Source organism: Pogonomyrmex barbatus, unplaced genomic scaffold (genome assembly GCF_055798465.1).
Source record: "Pogonomyrmex barbatus isolate J1 unplaced genomic scaffold, ASM5579846v1 scaffold2, whole genome shotgun sequence".
NCBI classification, from domain to species: Eukaryota; Metazoa; Arthropoda; class Insecta; order Hymenoptera; family Formicidae; genus Pogonomyrmex; species Pogonomyrmex barbatus.
In genome coordinates this window covers 16,243,466-16,266,566 of record NW_028297116.1, presented here as the reverse complement: position 1 = coordinate 16,266,566, position 23,101 = coordinate 16,243,466, and the positions used below count along the sequence as shown (strand labels likewise).

The 23,101-nt window shown below is 36.5% G+C and overlaps 1 protein-coding gene and 1 long non-coding RNA gene across 13 annotated transcripts in view; both read right to left on the bottom strand.

Annotated features, from left to right (window-relative positions):
* Positions 1–23,101, bottom strand: part of Liprin-gamma (liprin protein kazrin) — a 123,638-nt gene that overhangs the window by 87,536 nt on the left and 13,001 nt on the right. The window lies entirely within an intron of this gene.
* On the bottom strand, positions 884–11,093 carry LOC105431987 (uncharacterized). The gene is made up of 2 exons (XR_016139170.1): positions 3,032–11,093; positions 884–2,637 (listed from the first exon to the last, which is right to left on the bottom strand). It is a non-coding gene; the product is annotated as an uncharacterized LOC105431987 (long non-coding RNA).

The window sequence follows — 23,101 nt, the reverse complement described above, 5'->3', positions numbered from 1 at the left end:
AGAATTACGAGATTCAATATACTGACAGACAGTCGGCCGATACGGGCGGCTATCCCGAAATGCGAAACCATTTCCTGCAAGCGAAAGGGATCGATCGTATATTTCTCCCGCAAATAAGCTGTTCGTATTCGATATTGTCCACGGCAACAGTTAGGATAAATATTACAATACCTGATCTTTCTGCATTATTAATCCCAGTATTTAATTTTGCTAACATAAATCATGCGGCCGCATGTAACCTTTCATTTCTTCAATATTATTTGTACATAATCCAATGGAATATGTACACAATTATAATATAGAATAATAACATAATAAATCATTAAATATCACAGAAATTATTTGTTCGACTCTAATGAGAATAACCATCGATGGAAAATCAATAGTCAGCCCTAGTGACGACGGATACCTTCGAAACACCCTGTACACGGGGTTACCCCACCGCCAGATATTGATTTAGTATTACGAGCGAGAGTCCTCCAGTCTACAACAGAGCTACTCTGTCGGCCTTCTTTCTCACATTCGTCCAACGCGTTCGATTGCTTTTGAGAAAGCAGTCAACAAAACGCAAGCGTAATCACAATGGCACATGCATATGTGTGTGTACAGAATAATTCTTAAACAACTACTCTTGCTTACGTTCTTTCTTGCTGATTTTCCTTCCTCTACAATTCTCAGCTTGATAAAAAATCAATTTTTAATTGTGATTTTTTTTATTAATAAAATTTAAAAAAACATATAGTATGCTAAATTTACACAAAATGGATATAAACATAACGCGAATAAACAATTGACTTCAATGAGTGCAAATAACATTACGAGAATTAACTTTTATTTAGTTTAATCTATTTAAATCTGAATCTAGCTATAAGTAAGAAAAAAATTGTTATTTTTTTGGCAAGTCCTTTTAATCTAATTACGTTAACTGATACTAATAAAAAATGTATATATTTTCTTAATTTTAAAATTGACTTTCTCAAGTTTTTAAAAAGTTTCAGGCGCATAGTGTTCTTTGATTTTTAATAAATTGTAATTTTCATGAATTAAAATAAATTAAATATAAATAAATTAAAAGAAATAGAATAAATATGTAGCAGTGCATAAAGTAATAAGCATAAAGAATTCGATGCGATCCTTTCTGGTTTGGGAATTTCACTATAAAGATGAAATATTGACAGCAAGATCGGAGATCTCTCGTCCCATTTTTATGAAACGACGAAAGGCCGGGAAGAAGAATACGATTCGCGAATTGACGGGCGCGGTTAAGCAGATGGACGCTTTTGCAGACGAGCGGTGCGGAGGGGCCGAGGATTGAATTGAAAGCGAAGACATGAGAAAAGATGGCAGCGTATTATCCCATGCGCGAAAGGCGGGCAAGACTTGTATCTTCGCGATCCGGATCGATCCAAGAAAACAAAAATAAAACTATGAAGATGTAGGTCGACGCGGTCGGCGTGATCATGAGAGAGAAAGATGATTCTACTGTCAGTGGCAGACTTTCCAATTTCCTACAATGTGGCTTTGTGCGGCGAAGAGAGGAAGGGTGGGAAAAGACAAGCCTTCCCGAGCACGAAGTTCTAGATTAAACCGTCGACGGACGTTAAGATCGAAAAATGACGAAATTGCCGCGGTTATTCCGCGAGCGTTTCCTGATCGGGGGGTAAACTCTTGCCAATGTTTTTCTTCGCAACATCATCGAAACAATATCGATAAAAATATTAGTCGTATCGATAGGAATATTTCGCTTCTCTCCTATCGAATACACACTATGTCACAGGAAATCCTTGTATCATTCGCGGTGTTTCCTCTCAAGGGGAGCAATTGCCCTGAAGGCGTTCTCAAAATGAAGAGACGACAATAAGTTTCGACATTGGTAGATCAATATTGAATAATTTACAAGTCGCAAAACTCTGAGAACAATTAGTTTATAAATACAAATATTAAAATACAAATACAAATATAAATATAATACAAATATTAAATTTATATAATTACTTTATATAATTTATCAACAATATGCGACTACATTTTGCTATTATTTTGCTTTGATGAAATGTTTTCAAATCTGAAATTAATGTAATGGATTTAATTCCTGCGAACATTGAAATATATCTGGGAAGAACGAAGGTAAAGAACTTCCCCGGCAAAAATAAAAGTGTAAGCTACAATCTCGAACATATTGTCCCTCGAGTAGACGAGGGTAGAACGGTGTTCATAAAAAGTTAATAAAGTAGATACTTGATTACTGCAGCAGAGACTGATATGTAAACAATGTTCTTGGACCAGTAAAAAATACTGCAATATTCTATGGCGTGGAAAACAACTCGTATATGCGCATCTCATACATGCTAAGGTAACGATACCTCTGAGAAAAAAGGAACTTTTTTTAATTTAAGGATATAAATAAAAAATAAGTTTTTAATATCCTGCTTTGTTTATATTAATTATATATAAATCTCATTCTTATTTTTTTTTCATTATTTTAAAATTAAATTGTATAGTGCTTTTTCCTAAATATTTATTACATTGTCATTCATAAAAATAAATACAAATATATAAATGTAAATGTCTGCAATGTGTTGAACTCGGGTCATCATAAATTCACTAAGTCTAAATGATCGTACAGATCAGTTTATGCTGGAAAAAAGAAAGAACATGGATATTAATAAAATACTATTCACACTAATACACGTGTATTACAAAAAAATTGTCTCAGCGATAACATCAAAGGTATTATTTAAAAGCATACAAAAGGTATCATGTTAATTTGCGCTTTATTAAACAATTTTACTCTTTTCTAATTTTTCTAATTAATTAAAAAAAAAATTATTTAATCATTCCGAATCATTTAACTCGTTATTAAGAGTAAAACGCAAAAAGAAAATTATTCGTCGAAGAACGATAGTAACAAAGGATTTAAAAGTACGCAGGTACGATCCTATACACCCAATTGAAAGACAAAAAGATACATAGATCAGAGGAAATCTGTTTCACGAAGCGGTCGAGCTATCCGCACGTACGGATTACTTACACGTGCTTTCGTGATCCGGGGGTGTAAAATCTTGTAGGTGGATCGTCGACGTTTCGACGCCGACGTCGTCGTCCTTGTCGTACGCTGTGCAATCCAGTGGAATAACCGTCGCATTTCCTCCTTTTTCCGCGAGTACACACGTCTGTTTTCAATTTAATCTCGGACTCCCGCGGCAACAACGGCGCAGTGCCGTGCCGTTTGCTGGCCGGGATCAGTTCGCCGCGTGCGGCATTTTTCTCGATATAAGGCCACATTGGAGGAAATTGGAAACGCCTCGAGCGTCGCCGATTGCTCTCCTTCGCCATGGAGAAGAAGAACCGGCTGCGGGAACGTTCGATGTTCTCTTTAGTCGCTCAATTTTCGACCGGTCGCCATTGTCACCCGCACCGATTTCGCACGCTCGGTCGCAGAATCGATTCGACGGTCCATCGGGAGAGCGATCGGTTCGCTATATAAATGCTATCGGACGAGTTGATCTTACAATCTCGTGCATCGCACGAGAGAGGTGCTCTCGGCGAAATGAACGAGAAAGAAAGCGATAGCGCAACGTACGGGGAAATATTTCATCTGATAGTGTAAGCGCGCTTATAGGGGAAAGAAAGAGCATAGAAGCTTTTTAATAAAATAAACAACGAAAGGATCCTAATTGTTAAAAAAAATTTGTTAAAAAAAAAAATTAGACATCTTATCCATATTCCGGTAATGTGTTTCCATTTCTAATATCCATTTCGTCGGGATATGTGTTCGACGTTATAGTCATGATGCATCGATGCGAGTTATTTCCCTAGACGATTATTGCATGAGATCAAACCTGCTCGTACGGAAGACAGTACGTATCGACAAATATCTCACGCGTGCTATTCGCAGAAAACAGTTGCGAATATATACTCGAGGGAGCGTCGTCGGAGGAACGACGATATCGAGGTCGAGGATAAGCCTTCGCGTTTCCATCTTCATCGCGCCGCGACTGTTTCCTCCCCTCGCAATTTCGATCTATCTTTCACGAGGAGAAAACATTTAGTTATCCTGGCGGGTGCAGCTCGCATAGAGTCAGCAGAGCCGACTAAAGTAAACGCAAATAAAATGGATTCTTCTCTTTGGCGAATTAAATTAGAACGTCGCTACGGCAATTTCGGTAAGTCCAAGGACTTAACAGTGGAAAAGGCAAAATGATTAATACAAAGAAACGTAGAACTAAATGATTAAAAGAACATTATTAAATTATTTAGCATTTTCACTTTTTTTATATTACTATATTACATATCTTAATTCTATAATTAAAAGTAAATTCTGGTACAACAATATTTCTACAATTATTAGAATGCAACAGGTCGTTATACGTATCAATATTGCCAATAACTAAATTTCATGAGATTTAATGAAAAGAAACAAAATAAAAATAAAACAAATATTTATTTTAATTAAATAAATTGTAGGAATTTTTTCAACAACAAACTCTGAAATAAACTGAAGAAACATAAGGACTCTTAACTGTGTATCTCTGTTCTAAGACAGCTGTGATATAGATTTTAATCAATCCCATTGCAAACAAGGTAATTTAGGGTCAGTACTAATTTAAAAGTGTTGCACAAGAAAAGTTAATTTCGTCCCGAAACGGTCAGTAACGGATAATACGAGAAACACGTTGCAACTTCTAGCGTACAGCCAGTCGACATCATCCCCGCAAATTTACGAGCTTCACCGCGCGGGGGATGAGAAATTCGTCTGACAACCGGGAGAAAGACGATGGTGGAAAATGAAGGGGGAAATCCGCCGCCATCCCCATCGTCGTCGTCCTCGGAGAAACAGACGGTGCCGGAAGATAATCCGCGGATAATCCTAATCGACGGCTCACGACTCCCGGCCCGATTCGCCCGAGTATAAATCGCCGGACGTTCTATTTGATATACGCCTTTGAAGAGACATATGGAGATCTTAATTCGCGGATCTGTAACACCGGACCGATCTCGAGGAAAAATTTAATGTCCACAAGGACTTCCATATTTGTCCTACGTATTTGGTTCGTCCATCCTTGTCCATCCTCTTCATTAATTTGCATGCAAATTGACGGCGATTTAACGCAACCATTCAGAACTTTCATAACGTCAATGTTGCTGTTCCAAAGTTTTGTGATAATATTGATGTTACAATGCTCATTAATGATGGAATACCGCGTTGCAGCTTCAATCAACAATTATGAATCTTCATTTAATATTCACATTGGGCCTTTTCCAAGTTTCTGAAATAACTTTGTTACTGAAATTACTTCAACAAACATTTTAATATAAACAAAATGTTTATAAATATAATGTGATATTTTATTAATAAATTTTGTATATACGTTTCTCATGTTTAATTTTCAACAGAGCGAAGAAGAAGTAAATTTTGTCGATATAAAAAAATGTATCTTTCCTTTTATGTAACTTTATAAAATTATAAGAGGAAAAAAGAAGTAGTTAAGAAAATTAGAGAAAAGTAAAAACACTTTTCTTGATATTAAATTATAATAAAGCATGTGCAACCTATTAAATTAATTACGAACAGGTTAACCCTTTGTATTCCACCCTTCTCTAAACTTTCTCGAGTTGCTTATGATTGCTGTACAATGTTCTTAGTGGAACACGACTATTCGCATTAACGAAGCCAATCCGAGAACGACAGTATGTCTAAAGACGGTTCTCATTTTGCGAAAGAGGAGCTGGTCGTAACGTCTCTTTCTATCTATCTTCTTCTCCCTGTCGCGAGGTCAAGAGTCCCATAATCAGCATTCCCGAAGCCAATTTTCTCGATTTAAGCCGGTCTGCTCGCCGCAATCTCGTAAATCTACGCGGAGACCAGCGAAGAAATTTCGGAGGATTTTCATCGTGAGACAAACGAACGACCTCAATTTAAGATACGTTTGTATGAGTCCCATATTGAATGGGCGATAAACGGAACTGATAAACATCGACCCTGGGCTTTGTTCACATTCATGTTAAATGCTGTGAAGTAAAACTTTGAAAATTCGGAAGTTGTACGTCCTAAATCGATTAGACGGAGCAAATTAATTCTTGGTATATAATAATAAAGATCCATAAAATATATAAACAAAATTTTATAAAAAGGGATTTACGAAATGAATATAGAAATAAAGTAATAATTTGACAAGATGGCTTCTTGAAAAAGAAATTATAAAATGGAAAATGACAAACGATACGTTAAGATGGCATGTCATAAGTAGTTTTACGCAGGGTGTCTTTTTACATCTCGATTCCCTTATCGACTTTGATTATGCACCCCATCGTATTACACGTTTCCCTACGGCAAAAGTCTCCAAGTATCATCGGCATCAAATCGAAGCGTCGTCAGAGTGCGTTTCAGGATCGCCTCTTCTAATCGTTGAAGAGAAGACGGGCATGCCAGGCGAAGGATTCAACCGGGTGGAAATCCAATAACAGATCTCTCTCGCTGCGGCGATAAGCACGGGGTTGCGTCTCGCGAGCAAGGGTCGCAAACGCGACGATTCTGCAAATTCTGCCATCTCTCTGGTGCGTTAATGAGCGTAGCACGAGATAGTAATATGCTTATCCGAGCGATAAAAAATTCAATGAAAATACGGCTTCAATGAAAATACGGCGGCTTCAAAAGAGTGAAATAAAGGGCCGGGATATTAAGTCGGTAAATCATTCGCTTCCGTATCATATTTATTCCGCGCAATTTGCTAAGGAACGCGCTGCTCGATGAACCCGTTCTTTTTTTTTGCATCTCATCTTCGCACGTCCGCGACACGAGAAATTCAACCTAATCCTTACGAATCGCTTCAATTTCAGGAGAGACAGAGAAAGAGAGAAAATGAGAGAGTGAGAGGGAAGGGGGGAGGAAGGGAAAGAAGGAAGAAGAGCTTTAAAATTGCTGAAGAGAATTTATCTTTGAAATATCTAAATTATGGATAAAATACTTAAATATTCTATATTTTATTCTAATAGTAAAAATTGACGCCATAATTTCTCTCTCTCTCTCTCTCTCTCTCTCTCTCTCTCTCTCTCCCTTCTCTGTCTTTAAGATCGAAATAAAAATGGTATTAATAATTGCTGATTTTGCCCACTTCCGCCATATTTTTAATTTATCTAGACGTATAAGAGATAAGAGGAAACTTCGAAGAAGGTACTCGTTTCTCGTTGCTCTCGAAGTTGCTCAGAGACGAGTGGGCGATTTATTATCGACAGGACAGCCGTTACTCTTCGTCCGCGGCCGAAACCAGGGCGAATGTCCGTTACAAGCCGCTCCAATTTAGCTTCCAAGAGCTATCGATCGTTCGCGAGGCAACACGTTTCGATCAATCCGACACGATCGCTTTATCTTAATTCCCGCTTATTTTTTATTCCATCACGTCGTGTAGCAGTGGTGGTATTAGCCGGTGGTATTAGCTGTCGATGCGATTTACTTTGAAACGAGCCGCCGCCGCTGCTACCGTCGATCTCCTGATGGATATCGATGAAACAGGCGTCCGATATTTGCATTCGATTTACACACGAAGCGAATTATTATTTATTTTATTCGATGTGTCATTAACAATTGCACTAGCGTATACGCATTGCGATTATAATTATATGCAAGCCAAAGATTGTAATGCCTGTCACCGATCGACGTCTTTTTAATATTAATTTGGTATCAATATCTATTAATATTTTTGATAAACTTATTGAAATAACACAAAGAAATATATCACTGAATAGACATAATTATCCCATCGTCATGACAGATTGTGCTTAAGTCTATTATATCACAATATTAACAAATGATAATTTAGCATAAGATTGTACATAAATTAATTTTCAAAATATTTTTCTAATGTAGATGCATTATCTTCTTCGAAAAATTAAAAGAATTTTTTATCATTTCTCTTTAAACATCGAAATAATTGTTTCTAAATTTTAGCTTCGTTTAGCACCATCTTTCAATAACGTCGATTATTTAATTTTTGTATTTGTCTAGAAGTTGTTTTTAACATAAAGTAAAAATAAAATAATCGTATTTCGTTCTAAACGCTGAAACATACAATTCCTCATCAATGTACGTGATTTCTGTGCCTTAATTTGACGTTCTTCAATAAAAAGTGACGATAAAATTAGTCTCTCGTCGTAGTAGAAAGATAATGCTTATAAATATGCATGCGCTGCGCTTAAATTCTCCAACGATGTGTTTCATCAGTCTAATGTATGCGGTGGTTTTGCAGATTGCGACGGTTGCACGCTGCACAATCGCTGGTTCATACATAAAATCGACTTTTCGACAGAATATATCGATTTTTATATCGTATCGATGTTGCAATTTCAATGACAGATTGAAAAGCTGTCGTAAAATAATGGAAAACAGAATAAATAATTGCATTAATATGATAGATCAAACAATCGTTTACTGACGTGTGTGTCCTGGGCATTACATAAATGTCGCCTTCCAAACGAAACTTGCAATCGATATTCCTAAGTGTCCAGTGTCTCTCAACTACGTTTAAATAAAAAAACATAAAATTTAAAAAAAAGAAAAATATAAAACATAATATAAATATATAAAATATATATAAATATATAAATATATGAATGAATTTTTATATATAAATATATAAAAATTAATATCCATAACTTCAAATAAAAATATTCTTTCTTTTAAAAAAATTATGAGAATTTAATAGAAAAAAATCTAATTTAAAAATTTAATAAGTATTATAAAATGTAATAGAGCCACAGTTTTCATTTAAATACATTTAGCTTGAGATCTTTTACTTTAAAAAATTTAATTTCATAACTTGAAATAATTGGAACAATTATCAAAATATTTAACGTGAATTTAAATATTAAATATAAATAAATATTAAAAATAACGAAATTGAAGTATTTAAGAAGTATAGGTTTAAATATTCTTTAGTAATACAATAGTATCACTTTTTGCTTGGCAGGTAAATATACGGGGGGATTCTGCAAGCAATTTCCCGTTAATTATCGTCGTTTGAATAAATCCGTGAAACAAAAAGTTCATGAATAAATACGACGACCAGTTCTTTAGAAATACTGCCATCCACTTTTCGCTAGTCTTCGTTATTGTATCAAATTGCTTAACGTCATGCTTTAGTAAGCTTACGAAATACGCGAAACAATTAAAAGAAATGAGATTTCACGTCGGAAAGAAATAAAGTTGCTATTGAGATAATAAACTTTGATAATAAACTTTTATTTAAAAAAAAAATCGCTACAGTGTTTTCTAATACATACGCACATTATTTCATATTTATTATTTTATCTAAAAGTATTTTAAAAATCAATAACAAAGAATAAAAAAGTAATTATTAATTATTAATAAAAAGTAATTGTTAATTAATAATTATTCTGCTTCACAGAGAACTTTTTATAAAAAGTCTCTTTGAATCTTAAACAAATTTGCGCTTAAGGTGTTTAAATTCATTCTCGTAATGATTCTAAATTTAAGCATCGTGTCACGGAGAATAATTTCGCAATCACAGAATTCGTAGCAAAATCACCACGGGAACGCCACGACGTTGGGTTCGGATAAATAGAACCTCATGATACTTCGATCAAAGGATTCTCGTTTGTTGTCGTAGTACCTAATAAGCAATTTTCCCCGGAGAGAACTCGCAACGCAACAAGAGGGATCACGAGAGACAAAAGCCCCGTGAATATGTACAATCGGCCACTTCGATAACTTCACATGCCGACGTCCTCTCCTTTTCCGATCGCGTACTTTTCAGCCACCGAATAAAAAAGTGAGAAAGAGACAGAGGGAGAAAGGGGTCGGAAGTCTGGCTCTGCCAACTCGAGCGAATCGCCGTTGTCATCCCTTTATCGCGTGGTCGAATTCTCGGCAATCCTCTCTCTTTCCAGTTAACCACCCCGAAACCGACCCCTCAATGCACCCTTGCTCCCATCACGTCAGAGTAAACAATACTTCGATCCTTTGTACTCTACGGAGAGCTTGCTTTCTCTCAAAGTGGATTCACGATGAATTTCTTTTTCGGGGGTTAAACGCACGCGGGTCGCGCTTTTCCTCAATTTTCTCTTTCGCTCGCGCTCTGTCACCCCTTACCACCGCCACCTCCGACCAGCGACGGCCGCCCTTTCTCATTTTCTCGTCAGTCGCGGTGGGCCACGCAGCCATGTTGAATGTCACGGTGCGAGCGAGTGTGAGTGAGGGGATTGGATTTTTAAAATGCAGAAGAGAGACGGCAAAACAATCTAAATTCCTATTATAATCTTATACATTTTTATTCTATAATAACAAATTTTATTATATAAAATGTTTTGCAAATACAAAAGTTTAAATTATTAGTTCAGAGCTGAAAAAGTATTTTTCGCATTTTGTGTGTCAAATTTATCGGTAAAAATCATGAATTGGACCGTTCCTCAGAAGCGAATAAAAGTTGTTTCATTCGCAAAGTCATATTTGCTTTGACAATATTTTCAAGGTTCGATTTATAATAGTTTGCTCGCACAATATTAAAGCAATAAGCTGCGTTTTTTTTTACCTCATCCCAATTTCATAAATATCGTGTTCTCTACGCATTTCAGTTACGTGTTCTCGTACAGAGAATTCGTGCAGTTATACATATACATATATAAATACACTCATACGACCTTACGTGATCACGTCGTTCACGTATTGATGTTCACGTGGGTGTTGGTATAAGGGATGAAACGGGGCGGTGTGGCCGAGAAGGGCAAAGAGCGAGCCGAGCGGGGGAGGCTCAGTTTGCAGGGTTGGGGTTTCAGTTTGGGTTCCCCTAGCTGTTCCCCTCTATCCCAACACACCCCCGCGTTCCCCATCGCTTTGCTGCTGCTGCTGCTGCTGCTACCATCTCCTATACACCGTGTGGTGGTGGAGTACGGCGTGAGGGATGGTCGTGGATCAATACTACGGCGGGTCGAGGGGGTACACGAACGACCGTGGCACGCGCATACGCCGCACTAAGCAGGGGTGGATTTAAGAGAAAGAACACCCTACGCTAATTTATTTCTGTCATTTCTGTCAACAATTTTGTTAAAATTTTCTTCTTTTTTTTTTATGAATTATATTATAATAATAAATATAACGATCAAATTATTAAAATAATATTATTTACAAAAAACAGGAGATTACAACTTTAGTGGATTTACTTTGGTGAAAAAATAGTATCCTTATCTATACTATGTAAACAAATATAATTTTTAGGTTTTTTTAAATCAAACATTATACAGTAAGATAAATATTTTTTTAGATGTTTTAAAGAAAATTAAATAATTTTAATTCATATTTTTTTGTTAAAAATCAAAAAGGATCGAAGAAGGAAGGAGAATAAAATTCTTAATCTTACAAAATTACAGATTAAAAAATGTTAAATTTTTGCGCTGCAAAACTCGGGCATATACCTAAATCCAGCGCTGTGCGTGGGCGAGAAAGGGCGAAGAAGGGGTGATGGAGAAAGACAGCGTGTGAAGGGATGGAAGGTCGGACGGGAGTGGGCGAACGGTACGGTTGATTTATTAAAAATGTAGTCGAGTGCAGGAAGAGTTTTGCCGATTTGGAGATGTGCGGTGAAATATTGCCGAGGCACCCGTGAATTACGGCGGTTCGTCTATCGAGTGAGACGGCGCGGCGCGTTTAATTGGTCTCGTTAAACGCGAGACTGTTGCATTTCGGTATATATAATAAAACTCTAAGAATGTTCAGCGTACATCTATGTGCGCTTGAATGCGTAAGAAAAAAATTTTTTCATAATTGTAAGGCTAATTATGAAAAATACAACCGTACACTTTACGTGCAAAAATAACTTGCAACTAGGAAAATAAAAAAAAAACGTGACATTTCAAGAAAGAAATTTTAAAATTCTACCCTCACGTTATCGCGATAACATCGACCGATATTAATGGATATTTTCGTTGTTCCACGCGTATATTTTTCTCACGACTAACGGCGTGCACAGCGATAAATTTTCAAGGTGTGGACAGAAGATAGATAGAAAACCCCGAGGAAGCTCGATGGGATTTGAAACAACCTGTAGGTCGGTAGACCGAAAGTCGCGCAATTCTGCGGGATACCTGTGGCTCCACGCGGCCATCGCCGCGCGATGCTTTTTCGCTCCCTTTTTTTTCCGTTTCTCCCCTTTCCCATCTATTCTATTCGTCTTTTTTTTCCGCGCCGCGTCATACCGGTCGACATTATCGTGAATATCGATCGCAGATTCGACTACTGATAACGCGGCCCCACCCGGTGCAACGAGCTTTAATAATGTACACAACAAATTTAAGAAACTCCAAAAATTAGAGATCAATTATTATTTAGAAGTCAATTCCCTAGCATGCATAATAATACAAAAAATACCAAGAAATAATATCTTTATATCTTTCTATATTTTTTACAGAATTTTTAATTTAAAATATCGCCATACAACAGAGAAATTTTATCTATTGTGATCTCAAAAGTATTTTTCCGATGAATAGATTGCGAAAGAAAAAGATACATCTAGAAACATTTTTCTGCGCGCAAAGAAAGGTTGAATTGATTTGCGAACGAGTTCGCAGGTATTCATAGCTACGGATTTCGCGATTCCAATTATTTCGTGCTACGCGGATACAGCGCATATTCCTTCTTCGAAATGCAGGAATTGTTGAAACAATGATCGAGAGTTTGTTCAACCGCGTAGAAAAAAGAATGGTGAATCGATTGCAAGTTGAAATCGTTTGGAATTAAAGCGCTCGGTAAGTCCACCTTATTACTCGGACTTCCTTTTGTTGTCAGCGAGAGAAACAAGAACTCACATTATCGTGACATTATTATATTAGTCGTGAGTTTCGAAACTTTGCCGGCGATTTCAACGAACCCGTCGAATTCCTTCGATAAAAGAAAGTTTCAATAATTCCATGTCGAAAATTCAATTGGTATTTACTGGACACATCGTCCTCAATCTGTTGTCGCGAGATTTACTTTGTTTTATTTAACGATATCGATACGCATTTTTTCAAGCGGATCAAATCGTTGTCATTTTAAATGTATGAACTTTGGTGCACTCAGTCATTTTTCTAGATTTTATCGCTTACACATGTGCATATCCGAGAAAATCCTCCAACCGATGCATCTTTCCGCATTGTACATAAAAGATTAAAAAAAACTAACTCTTATCCCAAAGAAAATTAATGGTACAGAATCTTTTTAGTTAAGTTTAGTTTTTCCATATATGTAAATATAGAGAAAAAATATTCTTACGTTCACGCGAGCGTAAAGTGGCTTTAAGAAATACACAAATAGCCTGCATCTGTATTTCAAGTCATTTTATCAACAAGAATATCATGTGTAATTTCCATTGTATTGCATTTGTGTTCACAGTAAACAATCTCGACACCAACAACAATCGCTGCTTTTAACATACCCTCCGACGTCGGGACGCTTCTGAAAGCGTTATTAGCGACAGCACCGGTATCCAGGCGCAAACTTCGTCAATGAACGAAACTTTTAATTACTTCTACACCGTAGGCGTATGTTTATGGAATATATTGCACCTATAATCGCAACCTGCAGACTTTACTTTAGGTGGGAATGAGAGGGAGAGGGAAACGGTGATACGTATCATTACGGGTCAAAACAGTTCGCCGAAAGGCACATCTCGACGTATCACACATTATTACTATCGACAAACGTGTCTCGAAATATATATATATATATATATATATATATATGCCGGTGGATATTTTATTCTCGAAACCATTCTGTGCAACATAGTCGCAATATCCACCATATTTTCGAGGGAACACCACGGGGCGGAATGCACATACGAACGATCGATGAGGGGTGCGAGCTGTTCTTTCTATAGATCGAACGTGAAAAACGATCGCAGGAAATAATACTTTCGTTCGATGTGAAGATATTGAAATTGCGATAAATCATGAAATTTACATCGACCTTTCGATTTATGTCAATTTTAAACGCATTTCGTTACGGTTAACGCACGTAATTTTGTGTGTGTGTGTGTGTGTGTGTGTGTGTGTGTGTGTGTGTGTGTGTGTGTGTTAATCCGAGTACCTTTGCAATGTTTAATAAAAGTAGAATTTTGCCTGCTATGCAGCGCGATGCGATAAGTTATTTCAAGCATCTTCCAGAATTCCTGGAGCGACAATAAATTTATGAAAGTATCGCGAGATATATAGTATATACGTGTAACACTATGAGAGCTTAATTATAACGAAATTCTTGCGTGACAGGCATTGCGATGTAATGATTTTTTTTTTTCTTAAACTTTCGCGCCGTCGCCGCGTCGGGACGCTCCCGGAATGGTGAACAATATCACGTGCCATGTCTTAAAAGCTCATCAACATGGCGAACTTTTAATTATTTTCACACCGTTCTTGTTTAACATTTATATTGACGAGACGAGAATTCTACAAGAAAAATCCTTTTATTTTTTTTTTTTAAACAGGAATTTGTAAAACTGTAAAAAGTTGTAAACTTTTTATAGTTAACTAAATATATTAGAAAAAAAAGATTTTTACAATATAATAATAAAAATATTTATCAAAATGAGATAATAAAATATAAAATAATTGTACATAACAATTTTATTTAATTATACTATGTAAATAAAATTTTAAGAAGATTATATTAAAAAATAGACTAGCGGAGAGAAAACTGTGAAATATTAGTTTTTGATGAAAATTGTTCGGGACGTTCCTAAGTCTAAAAATTCCGATACGTTGCATATAAGTCGCTATAACAAAGAAGCAGTTTTGACAGTACGCTGATGCATGAATCCTTTATTCTATAAGTTTGCTTCGTCTTTCGTTAATAAAGTTTCTTGTTGCTGAAAGCTATGCTGCTGTCCTACATCATCGCGAATTTAATGCTCGCTTATCCAGGCAATTCGTTTCTTGCGTTAAGTAAGAGCCTGATAAAGTGATTCCCGTTTCATCGACGAAACCTCAGACTAAACCTTGCGACATACACGCTATAAACCGAAAGCTATAAACTGGTGGCAAGCACATACGATGGTAATCGTGTGGCTCAGGTTTCGGTCTACGAAATTAATTATAGCATCTCTCGGATCGCGGATATTGATTACGGGTGTTCTGTAGACATAAGCGTATAATATCGTCAGATACGCATTAGATATAGCTTCAATATAATCCATAATTATCACTGGCCCAATCATTGATCGATTACTAATCAATATGGTTGGAGTTTGTGAAAAAAAGAAAAATACTCAAAAAGCAGAAAGAAAAAAAAAGAGAGTTGACCGTAAAATATATTTCTTTCAAATTTTGCTTAATACTTGAGACATATATTACGCTTTTCTCAATATAATGTAAAATATTTTAACATCTATTTTATTGGATATAAATTACCTGCAATTATAATTAATGTACATTATCTTCTATTAAAATAACGGGTTAAAATTTCAAATAATGAAATATCACGCGATTGAATCGATCTATCAATGAGCATCATACCGACGATTATGAAAATTTACCTCATTTTCGAGAACGTAAAAGCTCACATGAAATTTCTCCCGGAATGTAGCGATACATGTAATGAGCGAACGTATAATCGCGATACAAATTTGTGAGCACTGCAACGACCTCGACACGCAAAATGCATGGAATTGCTATAAATTATGCGTATTAAGGATCTCTCTCGGGTATAATCCGATGCCGGTGGTCAGAGGTATTTGCTTAATGTAACGGTACTGGCTGCTGTATAGTTTGCCGTCGTTTCACATGAGCTTTATGCCTAACGATTGCGAAATTACACAGCCGACGCGACTTAAAATACAGGGACAACTTTGGACTTAAGGCGGTATATACCGGCTGACATACTTTTTAGGACGGATGCCGTGTGCAAAGGCGGACGGTTATCGATTCCACCGAGGACACGATTTCACGTCTTAAAACATTCATTCTCCACGTCTTAAAACATTTTTCATCCCGAAAGAAGATGCTACATCTTTTATATCAACAAAAACGGAGTATACCGATAAATAACCGACATACAACAGATAAAAAAGTACTAACAAGAGGAAACGTTAATTATGACGTACTCTTTTATTTAGTTTCTTTTTTAAAACGGAAATAAAAAATTAATATGATAGAGAAGAAAAATGTATGCGCGTGTTATATATAATTGTGATAATTTTATATATACCACGTACTTATACCAGAATATATCGAACATATTATTTTTTTCTAATTTGATTTATTTTTTTCTTCTTATCTTATTTTCGCAAATCAAGCATTTTTATAGAACTGTATGATTAAGTTATAATACGCTATTCCAAGTGCAATCTTATAAAGTAGTAAGATATTCTTTCCATGATAAAGATGTCTGCCTTACATCTGCGTACAATCAGATTCGCATCTCGCGTTCGAGATTACGGCGGTAGAAATGTCGATCACGGCTCTTTTCTTTCGCACGGCTCGCAAAATATTTGACAGGCAATCGATCAATTCGGAGGAAAGCGGATCAGAGAGCGGAAGTTCCGATACCTAGAAACAAGAAACAATCGAGAAACAATATAGAAACAATATAGAAACAATCGAGCGGTCTCGCTTCGACAATGAGGATATTCCGTCATGCGCTATCTCTAAATACGGGTTAGCGCTTCCATTGCGCAGAGTGATATATTTCATACCGCGCGAATAAAGCTTTAATCATAAATTATGAAGTGACGCCGCTTAAATTGCAGTGTGGTGAAAATTAACGCAATCTGATAACAGATATTGCACAGCTAGAAAGAACCGAGAGGATGAGGAATTTCCTACGAACCGGCGATTTCTCTACGTCCATAAACGTATACACCGAAGCAACGTGAACAAAGAACGAGAATAACTGTAAATAAAATAATTACCTAATGTCTTCTCTTCGTGCGCAATATAAAGGAAATTAGTTTGTTCAATACGCCCGTACACGCTTCTTTTCTAGAAATCATATTCAATCATTTTATTTGCATGTTCATTATGTGCGCACATATGAAGCAGAAAAAAATTCGAATAAGAGGAAAAATAAATGAAAATGCATTTTTAATTAAGCTCCCTGAAATGTCTCAGAATTTTTCCAGCAACTAGCGAGATTAAAAAAAAATTCAGGTACAAGTTCCTCGCTTACTAACTATTTCACATGTATATACACTTACAGCTATTCACAGAGCTGTATACAGAGAATCTCGTACGGATATAGTATCTGGAAGCCATCGACCGAAACGCGTGGGCAAGAAATTAATTACTTTTTTGCCGTCGAGCGTACCATACATACAAGCTCGGTTCGGAATATATCTATGTCGGTATCATTTTACAGCCGTCAATCAAACGCTTTTCCATGGATTCTTTCTTTGAAAAACGCGGGTCGCGTCAGGGTAGACAGATTCGAAAATAAGTCATTATAAAAAATGATCGGCTAAAGTTGCTTCCTTCGACTTTTTTCAATGTTGAAGTAAAGTTCGCACGGATATCTGCACAGAGATTTCCTGTAAAAAGCATCCGGATTTAAAAACTCCGAGAATCCTAGTGATATATGATAATTGCAAATGTTGAAAAATTCCGAAAATGAGCATTGTGAAATTAGATTCACATTGTTTGCTCAGAGATAATCACAAAATGGAGGAATTTCACTTGTGCGATATTTGACGAGGATTCTTAAAGGGAACTGTCATGATAATCGGTAGTATCCTTCCGGCCGATTTATCGAGCCAACACGCCGTCGCTCGTCCTTGCTCGCGTGCGTCGGAATTACGGGGAAAAACAGTGCATCAGCTTTCGGGAAGAGAGAGAAAAATTGAGAAGAGTGAGAGAAAGAGGGAAAGAGAGAGAGGGGGGGGAGGAAAAAGCGTTTATCGTGCATGGTTTCATTGCGCACGTAACGCAAATGAAACTTAAATGAGTAACTAAATCTCGCGGGTCACGCGAGCACTCGATCCCGTCGCGTCGACTTTTATTGGCATTTTCGAGAGTAAAGACTGGAGTAAGGGCACTTATTAAAGGGCGAGTTGATGAATCGCCCGTAAAACGAATCCTCCTTCACCTTCTTCCCTTCAATCCGAGACGTTGGCGCGATCAAATTATACGGATTTATCGCGGCTCGCGCAGCTAAACAAGCGTTCCGCTAACTGAATAAAGCTCCACTTTGATAATTGGCGATAGCGATGCGAGCGCAAATTCGCGGTCACGAGCCCGCAGTAAATCAACGTCGTTGTTTCGAATCGCTGGTGGTTATTATTATTGCCGTCTAGCTAATGGTTGTATAAATACTCTGGATCCGCTAGGCTAAACAATTATACCGTCCAATATCATATTCTTGTTAAACGTAAAGCCAGATTAACGCGCGTATTTAGATGCATTTATTGTCGCAACATTTAATAAAAATATTCAAAAAGCGTCTTGATTATAGCCCTTGAAAGCAATGAATACTTTCCCAGTGTTACGAACCCGTAATTATGTATGGAAACCATTCATCTCACTGAGCGGCTCGTCCAATCAAGCACAACTTGTATCAACGCTGAGAAATGTGTGTATTGATAAAGAGATAGGGTGGGACCATACAATTGAGAAAATTGCACGAGTATCGGTTTCACCCTCGCACTATAGAATTTAGACTACATGGTACGAGCGGAGGAATCTTCCGGTTTAATGCGACCAATGCGGCACTGTGCTAGCAAAATAAATTTACGATACATTTACGTTCCCGCACGTTGGTGTAATGGAAAAGGGGAGAATCGATTTTTAATAAATAGTACTTAATAAATAGTACTGTAGAAAAAAAATATTTCGTATACAGATCGTCGCCGTTTAATTTCCGAATGTAATCTAAAGGTACAAGCACGTTTAAAACGAGATACGTTTAAAATTATTTTTGTTTGAAATCCTTTTTTACAATATCGATCGCCTAATCGTCCATCTTTGTGCTATCGGCATTCTGTCGAAATAATTCTATCGAAAAACTTCTGCAATTTGTTAAATTGATCACTCCAATGTTTCTTAATTCTCTTGGTCTCAGATTTAGTGTCTTCTTAAATTATTTAAAGATCATGTAAATTAATCGAAAAGTAAGAATGTGTATTTCTGGAAAAGTTAATAAAGGTTGATAAATTACAGCGTTTTGATAATTGAGTTTTCATTTAAATGCTCAGTAAAATTATCTTAAATTTAAACCAATTTTGCACAAACAAGTATAAATAAGAATAGACAATAAGAAATACGCTAATGGATTGTTATTTTTGTTCCAGAATAACTGTTTTAGTCTTGCTAATGAAGAACAGATTAATACTGATAAAAGTTACCATTTTTTTACGTAATATAAGTAGACGTCAGGTATTTTCCAAGTTGGCAAAAATAATGGCACACTGATAATAGCGATGATTTGCATCAATCATATTCACTCTCTGTCATGTTAGTAGCGCGATTAATCACGTTACTCTGTATTGCTTGCAACTGCTAATAGTGGCTAAATGCATTCGTCGCAAATGAGGCGAACTACGATTCAGTGAGATCTCGATAGAACGTCGAAATGCATTTGCCGTTAGAAACCGCATGATCACATCTCCTAATTATTCCTAGGTAATTAGAATATCAATAATTTATCACCGTGCGCGACGATGCGTGTTTGCGTGGCTATTGTTATCCAAGAGGTAGAGGGATTGAATGATTTGAGGTATGACACTGCGAATCATCGTCCGATTCGTCGTGATCGTCAAATATAATGCACCCTGATATTCATGAACGTTCGAAGCTTGTATGTTGACGGAATCGGAAACCCTATGCAACGATAAATTGTACAATAAAGTGTTCCACGTTAATGCACTTGGTGCATATGCAGTCGGCAAAGTGCAAAGATAAATTGGCTCCAACTTCGCGAATCGCTTCTGAACGGAGGAGAATGGCGCCGGACCTTTAGAAGCACGCACAGCTCGTAATTTTAGCACGTTTTACAATTGATAAGCGTTCCGCAAAATTTCCGCCGCAATTTCCCGAGTCACCATTGTGTCCCCGGGTGAAAATGGCCGTCGGTCATTGTTCGTTCAGCGGCATCGGCTAATTTCATCGCGTCCAGGACCGGTACTGCTAACGAGCTCACCGCGAAACGGACCACGTGGACGGGATCATAGGTTGACAATGTGAGAGGAGAGTCACAAGGGTGCGGCTCGAAAATCACGGGTGTCATTGTAATCCATGGTTATACGACGGTCCGCGTAATCGACATCCCCGGTACCGAGAACGCGGCCAATCAAGCACCATTGATTCGCAGTTGGATTGGTATCCTGAACGTGCCGACCTAAGCCCCGTGCCATGCCACCCCTAAAACGACCGGTCAATCTTTGACGGCGCGAACCCGCGTGTTTACCGGCCCCGACCCGAGAAAATGTTTTCTCCCGCCATTGAGGGAGGAGACCCTAATCGTGTTCTCGATCCCAATCTACCCTTGCGAAGGATGATGAGGGCCCTTCTTTAATTAATAAATCGAATATCGTATTATTAGTTCCAAGAACAAAGCGACGATAATTATGAAAGGATTGACGTACAGCAATTTTAATTTTTGTAAAAAACGATTTAATAAAGAATACGATTCAAATATTAATCAATTTTCAATTAAAACATTTTGTTATCTTAGAATAATTCGCATCATGAAAATATTTATTTTATATATTTAAATTTTGAATTTTTTCGGCTTTTTGAATATTTTTTATCAAGAAAGAGATAAAAAATTTTTCAAAGTTTAGATAAATCATATTTTAATCAAATATTTTATAAGCATATTTTATAACATTTTAATATAACTGCAAAAATATATAAATATAAAAATAAAATTATGTAATGTAAATGATTGTAATTTCTTTATTCCTATCTCAAAAACGTTAAAATGAAAACGCTAATATCTCAATTTTACGCATAATCGAAATTAATGATGTTTGCTTTTAATCTTTACTTTAAAAACGATTTTTTCCCTCCAAGATTCTTGGCAAAATTAAGAAAATTTAAATCTTCTCTCTGTTCTTATTCAATTAAAGATTTGCGGGGCAATAACCCCCAATGAAATGCAGTTTCCTTCACTCACACCCCCAACACGACCCTCAATCAGCCGATGCCAGTCGTCATGGCGTATTGAATGACCTTTCCTGGCTGACCTGAAGCCGCGACGCGCGCGCAGAGAACAGAGCGCATTTAATCGACAAGCTTTTGATGTCACTCGGATGAGTAGAGTTCGAATTGTTTCCAATTGTTTTCGATTCGCCTGTCGACAGTTACGCGGCTCGTAGGACTGTTAATTGCGCGTGGAGATTTGCTAATCAAAGTGGGTTTACTACGATGCACTCGCAGGTGCATCGGTGTATCTGCAATAATGATGTTAATTGTTACTACGTAATCACTGCTTCTTAAATATTGTTTACAAATCTAAATATCATTGAATATTAGATATCACATCTTTTATACTTTAGATAGAATTAAAATTTAATACTTGAACTTTTTGAAGGATATTATTAAAAATCAAAAATCGAAAGAAAAAAAGACAATTCTCTACCTATTACAACTTGAAAGTTTAATTTTTTTCAAAGAAAGGATTAAAGGGCAAGATGATGAAGACGTCAAATAAAAAGCTGGAGCACTCGTATCTATTTATATCAATGCTGGCCATCAAAAGGGTGTAACGCGGAATCGTGAAAATTTGTTCCTCGTCGGTCACATCGTAGCTTGCCGGAAATCTTTCATTGTGGACAATTCAGACAATTCGACGTTGACAGGTCGGATTTGTAGCGGGCGTTGTTAATTTGTGCTGTTAACTCTCGACACCTTGGGAGTTCGACCGAGTTTTTATCGACACGCGCGATGCTTCGATCCATTTCATTTCACATTTCGCTCTTCGCGCAAATCTATTCATGCAGTATAATTTAAGTTTATAACAGCACGATAACGTTACACGGAAAGTATTACAGTAATAATTTCCATATTTGTACTATATTCGTACTCGTATTGCGTGCCAGAAATATCGTTAAATTGTAAAAGAATAAATTCAAAAGTGTCACTTTCGAGCATGTTTTAAATATGCCATGAAATAACGCAATTTGCAGTATAACTCTTTTTGAATTTCAAATATAGCTAAATATCAACTGCTTAGCTCTTGCAGTAACTCTTGCAGTAAACTTTATATTTAAAATTTAAAATATCGCAATTCCTCGTATGTACGTATATAAAACTAAATATGTAATTATTATTATTATTATTTGCATCTGTAAAAAATTAGGATATTATTACTCTTAATACGTCGTAACAAAATAAAAACTTACAATACAATCGGATACTATAAAATGCAGCAATGACGATGATCCGAAAAAAAGATCCGATTAATCGTAAACATTTTTTAGAGATTAATTTTTTAGAGACATAATTTGAAGGAATACCGCTGTAATATTTACGATGGCTATAAAGTCGACTCTCTGACGAAGTCGCCACTTCAAATCTATTTCCGTTTTCATTTCAACGCGACATATGTATTGTCCGCGTCATAACGTCATATCGAGTTAGTCTGCGGCAAGTAGCGACGCCTTCTGAAGCAGCCTCAAGAGGCATGCGGAAGCGCGTTTGAACACGAAGGGAAGTGGCGGCCCAGTTTCTATCCGCACACGGGTATCTATGGTCAGTTAGCTGGCTAGCTTCAATCGTGCCATAATTTCGTATAAGCTTAAGTACAGCTTAAGAGTTTCTTTTTAACAAGCGATAAAGGCAATATAACATTTTAAATATGCGTCGTATTTCTTCCAGGAAAACATCTTGCAATTTAATAATTTTAAAGGAAAGACACATTTGTTGTATTATTAATTTCACCGGTTATAAAATTTAATTTTTTAACAGTTTTTTAAATAGTTTGATTCTTTTGGCATTTTAAAGATAATGAATGTTATGTAACGAACGTTATGTTGCGGGAGGTCAAATCTCATGCAGCGTTTCTTAACATAAAGATAATTATTTTTCGCGACAGAAAATGTCACAAATTATTATGATGTATAGCGCATATGATGAAAAATATATATATTTTATTTAAGTGTCTTTTATTAAGTTTATTTTAATTTATATT